Here is a 9,429-nt window from a genome sequence, read left to right as displayed (position 1 = left end):
CTGGGGAAGTAGCTGAGAGTTCCGTCCTACGTGCCTAGATCCACAGGCAGAGAAAGAAAGAGGCCACGCCCCCTAATCCTTCTCATCCTATCAAATCATGCCACTCCCAGGTGACGAAGTATTCAACAGCTATGTGCCTATGGGGGTCATTCTTATTCAAACCACCCCACAAAGAAACCTTAAAACAAACAAACAAAACCTCTTTATTCCAGGTCCCTGATTCTGAGGCCCTGGGGTGGGAACTGAGAGAGGACCGGGACAAACTCCCTGGAAAATACTTCCAAGGCTGGTTATGTCTTTGGACGGCTGCTGGATGCAAGATTCTAGCCCTTAACTACACTTCAGAATCACTTGGGTAGAAGTTCAAATTCCTCAGGCCACAGCACCAGCCAAGCCCATCAGAGCCCACCAAGGGGCTTGAACAGTAGAAGTTTTCAAAGTTGTTGTTGGTTCTGGTTTTGGTTCAGGTAAGTAAGCAGAGTCAGGGACCTCACCAGTGGGCCTGTCCCGCTTGCCCGTCAGATCTGGGCTGGGACTTATATTACCTCTCAGTTGTCTCCGGGATCATGAGGTGCGTTTGACCAAGCGTAGAAGTGAACCATCGCTTCACAGCCAGACTGTCCTGGGCCCTCACAATCTATAGCTGAGGCCTTTGGGTAGCACACCTAGGGGAAGCTTCTGGGGACTGAACAGAGGGGACAGGGGCCCAGGATATACTGATGCATTCTGTATCAGCAGGATGTTTCTCAGAACTGGTGTACACTTTCTTTCTTTTTTTTTCTTTTCTTTTCTTTTTTTTTTCAGACTGGGACTCAGGGGCACCGTTCAAGCAGAGGTAGGTGTACACTCAAAGAGTTCAAGAAAGAAAAGAACTTGTGTGTGTGTGTGTGTGTGTGTGTGTGTGTGTGTGTGTGTCTGTGTGTGTGTGTGAGAGAGAGAGAGAGAGAGAGAGAGAGGACTCTTAGTGGTCTATGCCAGAGGAGGGTGCCTGGATGTGGTCAGCTATTCCCTGGATGACAAGATGGTTGCTCTGGCCACCCCATACTCCTGGCTCCTTTGGCCAGTAGGCTTGGAGAGCAGGCTTCCTCCAATCCCCAGGGTCACCCTCAGTTCCCCCTCTTCTATCGAATCTGGACAGGTTAGGTTGTTTCTCATACCAAGGACCAACTTGCGGGTTCCTGGGCTGAACTGGGTGGGAGGATCCTGTTGGACTAACTCATTAAATAAAAGGTTCAGGAAATGAAGGGTGGGGTCAGGAGCCACAGGACCTTAATTTCCGTAGCGTTGGCCCTGGCTTATGGTCAGGGCTCCCGTGGGCATCTTCTGAATGGCTCTCTTGAAGTAAGGAGGAAAGGAGCCAAGGTTGTCCCAGGGGGACCCCAACTCTTGGTCTTCACATTCCCTTCCAGGCAGTAATTCCCATGAAGTCCTCCCATGAGCTGACGGCTTTCTAGACTGCCGTGGGTGCTGCTCATACTGGGAAGGGGCTACCCCCCGCTGTTAGTTACCCAAACTCCCCAGCCTCCTCCTCGCTAGCTTTAGCCTCTACATAACCCAGAGTCTGCAAAGGTGAGTGAGGAGACCAAAATCATTTCCATTGCTTTGATATTAACCGCAAGGAGGAACGGCTCTGGTCTGGGAAAGATTGGGGTTAGGGCTGGCATCTTTGGGGTGCAAGATGATGACAAGTGGGGGATGGGAGGGAATGGACACATAGCTTGGGAGAGAGTACATTGAAGGTTTTTTGTTTTTGTTTTTGTTTTGTTTTTTTGTTTTGTTTGTTTTTTTCATTCTACCCAAGCTTGTTTGTTTTCCTACTACTTTTGAGCCTTTGGTTTCTAAAGCACAGCTTCGAGGAAGTCCTTTCTGAGGTCTAACCCTGGTCTGCTGTAACTAATGTTTTCATCCTTCTCACGGACGGGACTTTACAGTTTGGAGGGTGCTTGGTTGTTATGACTCCCATTGCAGAGAAGGGAGATGTTTCAACCTTACGGCTAATAAGTGACCGAGTTGTAACACAGACGTTATCCGCCTGATTCAGTCACACCTGTCCTCATCGGAACCCCTCAAATTACACCCAGAGACACACGAGGGCCCCTCCCCCATCTCACCAACTCCAAAGTGCTTAGTCCTAGAGAGATCATCCTATCCATCCCCTTGCCTCTATCGCTGCTGAAGTGTATATGTAGATCCTGTGGCTAAGGACCAGGAGAGGGGGTTGGTAGAGTTGGGGAGTCAGGGTGTCAGCTGCTGTGCTCCTCCGTGGGCAAAGCCTTTGAACATATAATGTGATAATCTCCGCCTGATTGCTGCACACCAAGGGCCTCCCCGGGTTCATCCAAGAATCCATTAGGGACCTCACAGGAGGAGAGAGTTCAGTGTCTGTGCTGGGCTCTCTGCCTCCTTGCCCCGCTGCATGTTGGGAAGGATCTGCTTGTTCTTTAGCTGCAAGACACAACTACCAGACACCGCTAGAAATGAGTCAGGTTTCCCGCTTTGAGACCTGGATGAGATGGGGTGGGGGCTGGGCTTCTCGCCTCTACTGAGCTATATAGAATATTCCAGATCAGTACTGATGGCTCGCCTGGCCTGGAGGCTGGTGGGAGAGCCTAGAAACAACCCCACCAGGGCCTCAGAGGCCATTTTACAACCCCGTCTCAATGTCCTGGCTGGGAAACTGAGGCCAGCTGTTGTCCCCATGGCGTTCCTGCTCAGAAGCCACCCAATTAGCACCCTGTCTCACTCTGTGTTCCCAGCGCCTGTCTCATTATTTAGGGATTTATGGTTGTCCCGGTCACTGTGAAGGACAACTGTCCGGGTTTCCATGGGGGGAGCCCAGCCAGCACTGAGCCCAGCAATGGCAGGAGGTGGTGCCACCCTGCTTCGGGGCAGGATGGAGATTTGATTTCAGGGGGATTTGCGGCTGGTGGGGAGCCGCCCTGGACACATGGTGGCTCAGAGCTATTTTAGGAGGAGGTGGGTGGAGGAGGGGCCGTGACTCTGTCCCTACCGTAGGAGCATAAGGAACCCAGGATGGATAGGGTGGGATGCTGACTCAAGATTGGGGTTCCCTTTTAACTTTCTGGGACCCATGGACCCAGAACGAAGGCCGTACAATTGGCCCCTTTGTAGGTAATAGGTAAGATGGAGGAACAGCTGGGTAGGAACGAGTTTCCCGGCCTGATCCCTATGGCACAGGGGCCTTGCTCCTACAAGTTCTCACTGCTATTATACTGGATAACTATTAGGAAAAAAGTGATAGATATTTATAACCGAAATTACATTTGTCAAGGGGCTAGAGATGGAGTTGACCTGGTAGAGTGTCTGCCAAGCGTACAGAAATCTGGGTTTCATCTCCAAGAGGAATAAAACTGGGCGTGGCATGCTGTACTCCCAGCACTAGGGATGTGGAGGCAGGAGGATCAGAAATTCAAGGTCATCTTCTTGCTATAAAGTGAGCTTTAGGGTCAGGCTGGGCTGCACGAGACCCTGACTCAAAAGGAAGGAAAGCAAGAAATTACATGTATTGAGCTCTCAGGGAAGGTTCCTGGTGAGGGGCAAGGGGACAGGCATAAAGCTAGGCTCTCCAGCTCCCTTGTTGTGTAGGATCCAAGTTGGGTCGTAGTATCAGCCCCTCCAGCCTCAGCTTCAGAGAAGATAGCAGGTGAGCCTAATGAATGGCGCCCATGCTGTTAGCCAGGCACCTGTTTTGTCTGGGACTCTGCGAAGATGATGTCACAACACCTAACACTGGTGTTTGTTCATTGCCTTGATTTACAAGCTTAGAGAGGGGAGGTAACCTGCCCAAGCTCGCACAGTCAGAGAGAGCCTTTGTCTGGTCTGCTTTTGTCAAACTCACTGCTTCGTTTTGTTACTCATCTAGCGACGTGTGCAGTGCCTGGGGGCTTCCGCACAGAGAGGAAGAGGAGGCAACAGGATGAGACTGGCAGGAGTGTGTTCCAAGATGGGCAAACTGGAGACTTGGTGGCTTTATTTAGATCATGGGTCATTTTTTCTGGCTGGAGAGGAATAAGAGCTAGGGGACCGGATCCCTCACCAGGCGAATGGAAGACGGGGCAGGGGAGGATGAGTACCAGGGTACCACAGTCACACAAAGCGATGCTTTCTCTTTCCTCCTTACCCCACCCTTTTTGTTTGGTTTTGCTTTTACTATTTAAGAGAGGATGTTGCAGATTCAGCAGATGGGAGGGCAGCAGCATAGACATGTGGTCTGCTGTTCATCTATCCAGAAAGTTCACAAGAACTGTACCATGGTTCTGTAGTACAGTGTTTGCCAAGCATGCATGGGGCTATGGGTTCCAAGCGCATCAGAAATAAAGAAGAGGGAGTCACTTCCTGGGGAACGAGACGTGGGGGCTGAACTAACCCACAGCTACATCTCATGGAAGCAGGCCCAGGGATTTCACAGGCCCTCGGCTCTTTCTAGATGGCGGGAGAGTTAAGGGATGGATGGTATCATTAATAGGGTACAGGGTTGAGGCAGGAGGGTGTATTCCTTATTCTCTTCTAAAAGGGAAAAGCCCAAGTCAGTGCGAGGAGATGGGACTGGGATGCGGGGTCAAATACTAGGCAGGACATAAGGTTTCAGAACTACCTTGCTTGGAAAGAGAGGCTCAGAGTAATGGAGAGGCAGAGCCGGGTTTCAGAAGCCAAGGATAAAGTGTGATAGGTTCAGTGGGCTCTGGCAAGGGTGGAGGGACTCCTGGAGGAGGAGGAGGAGGGAAGAGGAGGGGGGGAGGAGGAGAGGAAGGAGGAGGAGGGGGAGAGGAGAGGAGGAGAGGAGGGAGGGAGGGAAAGGAGGAGGGAGAGAAGAGAGGAGGAGGGGAGGGGGGAGGAGGAGGGGGGAGGAGAGGAGGGGGGGGGGGGGGGAAGGAGGAGGGGGGGGGAGGGAAGGGGAGGGGAAAGAGGAGAGGGGAGGAGGGAAGGGGGGGGGAGGGAGGGGAGGGGAGGGGGGGGGGGAGGAGGAGGAGGAGGAGGGAGGAGGAGGGAGGGGAGGAGGAGGAGGAAGAGGAGGAGGAGGAGGAGGAGGACCACGTTAAGGGAAGCTTTCAAGCCTGCATAAGAGTTCTCTTTGGAAGAGAGAACTTATAACCAAATCTCTATGTAAAACAATGTCTTGTTCCATGTCAAGTGGTACAGAGAGAGGACCCATATGTGAACTTCACAGGAAAAAGACTGTCTCCCCCAGAGATGAGCTAGCCAGCCGTAGGATGGGGGCATTCTATGGAGTCGTGGGGTCTCTGCCACAGGCATGTTAAAGTTTAGGATGGAGGGAAGGTAGCTGGTCAAAGATAGTGTGAAAGGGATAGGGTGACCTCTAAGGTCCCTTCCAAGTATGAGCAACTGCATTCGCCACTGACAGACGCGGGGTGTGGACTGCCGGACAGCAGTGTGCCTGGGTCTGGAGGGAGGATGTGTGTCCTCTGGGGTGTTGTGTATCCAGCGTGGATCGTGGCTGCCGCCTCTCGCCCAGATTTACTTTTTAAAAGACTGCCAACTGCCCTATTGAGATGTAATCCACGTACTGTACCATCAGCCTGTCTAAGGAGTATGAGCTTCAGAATGGACATGGGTTCGTCCTCCCACAGCTCTTGGTGGAGAATCTCCTAAGTATTCATTGAGCCTTGTGTGGGTATCTCGGATACCTGGCAAATACAGGCCCTGCCTCCGTGGGGGAGAGAGGTAAGTGTTCGAGCAGAGGAGCTGGGAGATGTGGGAGAAGGCTGAGACAGAACAGAAAAGACCCAGGGAAAGGGGCGAGGGGAAGTGACGTCTGAGCTGAGGAGGCCAGGGACAAGTAGATACTTCTGTGAAGGTCAAAGGAATGTTCCGGGCTGATGACCTCCAAGGGCAAAGGCCCTGGGGTAGGAGTCAGTTGGTAGCTTAGAAGGCCTGGGTCTGGATAACAGTCCAGAGCCCTGTCCGGTGAGCCAGGCATCCCCAGGGTTCCGTGGCACTTTTCTCTCTAGGTGGCCTGTTCACTTAAGGTTCACCTCAGGTCAAGACGGGGAGGGCAGCATGCGAAAGCCCTGTGACCCTTGTCTATGGCTTTGCTTTTCTTGGTTGCTTCTCCAACACCTAGTGGCATGGCTACTACCAGGTCATGACACCAACTCCCCCCTCTGCAAATCTCTCTGGCTGTCTTCTCCCCAACAGTCTTCCCTCCTTCCCCTCACCTCTGGACAGTCCTAGGCCCGTCTGAAGTTTGGTGCTCACTTCCTGAGTTACTTTGGACCGGGATCTTTTCTGCTCTGTGAAGCAGTCTAGGCAAAGTGAATGTCTCTTGGCATCTAGGAGTGTGCCTTGTCTCTGCCGCTTCCCAAAACAAAAGGTCCAGGAGGAGGGTGGGCCCTCTGTAATAGCCTAGCTCTTCAGCCAGAGGAAGGAGTCCCTCTCTGTCTAGTTCTCCAGAGCCGGGCCGGAGAGGCTCCTGGCAGCTACTCGGGCGGGCCCAGGCAGGCCGTGCAGGGGCGGGCTCAGAGGAGGCGCGGGACAGGAACCGGCCAGCTGCAACTGCAATCGCAAATCGTCCTGGTGCCGCTCAGCGGGGTGCGTCCTTGGCCCTGTTCAGGTAGGCGGGAGCGCCAGACTCCCGGATCCCAGCGCAGACTGACTGATGCAGGGCAGGGGGTGGGGGTACAAGTGTAGCAGAGTGACTCGGATGGGTTGGGGGCAGCAGTGAGGTCCTTGACTGCCCTGCCTTGTGACCTAGGGATATCCGATTTAACCTGAAGTTGAGGTTGGGAAGGAGACAGCCTAAGTAATGACGGGAGGAAAGACTTGCTGGGAGAACTGATGGCCAGGGAGGTCTTTGGAAATGAGGGTCTGCAAAATGTCCCAATCCTTTTTCTCAGGAATATAGAAGATTCCAGAGTCCAGGTAGCCCAAGAGCCCCTGGGTGGGCTCCATAGGAGAGAGGGCATGTCTTGGATCTTTTTGAGAGTGCAAAGAACACCCCTCTACCTGCCCCCACCTGTGACCTTTGCAGGCATCAAAGGCCTTCTTGTCCTAATCCCTCCACCAATCCCAGGGCCTTCCTTATTTTCAGTAAAGAGGTTGCCCTCCTAGTTTGATCTACCCCCCATACTCTCTGAAGCTATCCCTGGAACCTCCAGGCCCTTCTTCCTTGGACCCCCAGGACCCTCTTACTTTGGGAGTGCTGGTTGGTGAGGCTGTAAACAGAGGGTTGTTTTGGGGTGCTGTTCTTGGCACTTTAAGGAATGGGGCTAGGAGAGGAGTAACAAGACAAGCTCTGACAGGATGCAGGCTCAGAGATGCCTCAGAGAGGACATAGTGCATGGAGCATCCACTCCCACAAGGCAGGGTTCTTAGATTTTTCCAGACAGCCGAGGAAAAGAAGTCCTGAGGGTAGCCTTCCCTTCCCCCACATTAAAGGTAGTTACTCTGAATTGCTATTGAGGATCATACAAGGAGAGATGCGGGTTAGACAGTAAGAAGGACTTCCTTAACTTCCTAAGACTGGGTTGTGGATCTCTCAGAGGACTCTTAAGGCTCAGGAGAGGAAGCCCCTTTCTTTAGAGCTTTCAGAGAGGAGGAAGATCCCCTGGAGCACCCAGACACCAAGGAGTGAGGAGAAGGCAGGGCATGAGAAGTAGAGGCTGTGATCCTGCCCTGTACCACCACACCCCCTCACCTCCTCTGCCCTCTCACCCTTCCTTGGAGCTGGATGGAATCTTGACTTTCCAAAGCTCTTGGCCAGCTCACTCCCAATCCTAAGTACTCAAAAGTCCCCAGGGAGGAAACAGGTTTCTGTTGTCACTACTTGAGATAGGAGACAGACATGGCTATCTGGCATTTGTCCCGTGGAACCTCAGGCTTGGCTTCTGCTTTCTGGGCCCAGGCCCAAGCATCCTGTTGTATGGGGCTGAGACGCCAGCAGGGCTGTTGTTGATCAGACCACCCATCTCAGTACTCTAGGTGGGGGCCTCTGACTCCTGTGGGGTCTGAGTCATGAGATGACCCCCTACTCTGCAGGCTCTTGGTCCCTTTCCATTCTATCCTCTATGTTCCTCATGGGGCCACAGGAGCTGAGAACTCCATTAAAATCCAGGGTTCTGAAATGCATTTGTCAACTGTCCAGAGTGGTGGAGAGCAGAAAGCCCTCTCTGCCCAATCCTGAGTGCTCCCTCCACCCAATCCTGAGTGCTCCCTCCACCCCACCCCTCAGCTCCCTATGAACAGATACCAGCTAAACAGAAGCCTTCATCAGCTCCCCGGGTCCCCAGCCGACTTGGCTAGGTATGATTGATTTTCATGTACTAAAGAGCTGTTTCCTTTGTTCACCCTGGGAGACGGCAGTGAGGAGGTGGCTGGGGTGACAGAGAGGCCACAAAGCTTGGTGGCAGTTCCTCCAGCTCACTGAAAGGGGATCTGGCTCCACTAGGACAGGAACATTATGAGGCTTCTCCTCTTCCAGAAACTTCCTTGTGTAACTGCATCCCCAGTCTGGTGGCCTCCTCCCACTTTGCTCATAGCCATGTGAGTGACAAACACAGACTGCTTGGGTCCTTATCCTGACTCTGTGTGTGTGGTGGTGGTGGTGGGGTACCTAGCCTGATTCACTTTCCTCTTCCACTCTGAGCCTGTAAAACCTCCCGATCGAGCATCCTGAGGACCTGATAGACTGGTGGTGGGTGGGTTTTCTGCTGTAGCCTGAGGTGATGGACACTCACCTATCCAGTAGCTACTTTTATGCAGCCAAGGCAGGGTCACGCAGCCTGGCCTGGCCACACCTCCACACACACAGCTGCTCTTGCTGATTTTACCACTGTAGCTTTGCCTGTAAAGGTCCCAAGAGATCATGTTCAACCTAGTCCTGTCTCCTTAAAGACCAGGAAACCAAAGCCTAGATGGGCAGGGACCAACTGAGGTTGGCCTGCTAGCCAGGACCCCTTCTCAGGGCCTGGGGCCTGGCTGGGAGAGAGAGAGATGCAGGGTGGCTGCTGGCAGACGTGGGGGAAAATGCCAGAGTGTAATTGGGCTCATTAAGTGTTTGCTGAGGGAGTCTCCATGCCCAGTTAAAGTTGGGAACAGGCCTAGAAACGTCTCCTCCAGTTACCCCTTTGGAAGAGGACCTCTTCCCTGGCCTGCTGGGAGACAACCCTCTACTCTGCGTGCTATCGGTCCTTTTCCATCTCATCTTCTGCATAGACAGGCAGAAGACCTCACTGGAGAGCAGTAGGTGAGGTGTCCATTAAAACCCAGGGTTCCGAAGTACATCCATCATCCATCCAGAGTGGTGGAGAGGGGACCCTGGTAGTTGTGCTTGAGTGCTCTCTCCACCAATCCTGAGTGCTCCCTCCACCCAATCCTGAGTGCTCTCTCCACCCAATCCTGAGTGCTCCCTCCACCCAATCCTGAGTGCTCCCTCCACCCAATCCTTAGTGC

General features: G+C 53.1%; 1 protein-coding gene across 1 annotated transcript in view; it reads left to right on the top strand.

Annotated features, from left to right (window-relative positions):
• Nucleotides 1-321: 321 nt before the first annotated feature.
• The window catches only part of Znf385c (zinc finger protein 385C), a 41,383-nt gene continuing 32,275 nt past the window's right edge, over nucleotides 322-9,429 (top strand). Inside the window, exon 1 of the mRNA XM_032912998.1 lies at nucleotides 322-467. The gene's annotated coding sequence lies outside the window, so the exon portion shown is untranslated. The remainder of the gene's footprint in view (nucleotides 468-9,429) is intronic.

This window comes from Rattus rattus, chromosome 9, assembly GCF_011064425.1.
Source record: "Rattus rattus isolate New Zealand chromosome 9, Rrattus_CSIRO_v1, whole genome shotgun sequence".
NCBI classification, from domain to species: Eukaryota; Metazoa; Chordata; class Mammalia; order Rodentia; family Muridae; genus Rattus; species Rattus rattus.
This window is presented reverse-complemented; position numbering and strand designations above follow the sequence as displayed.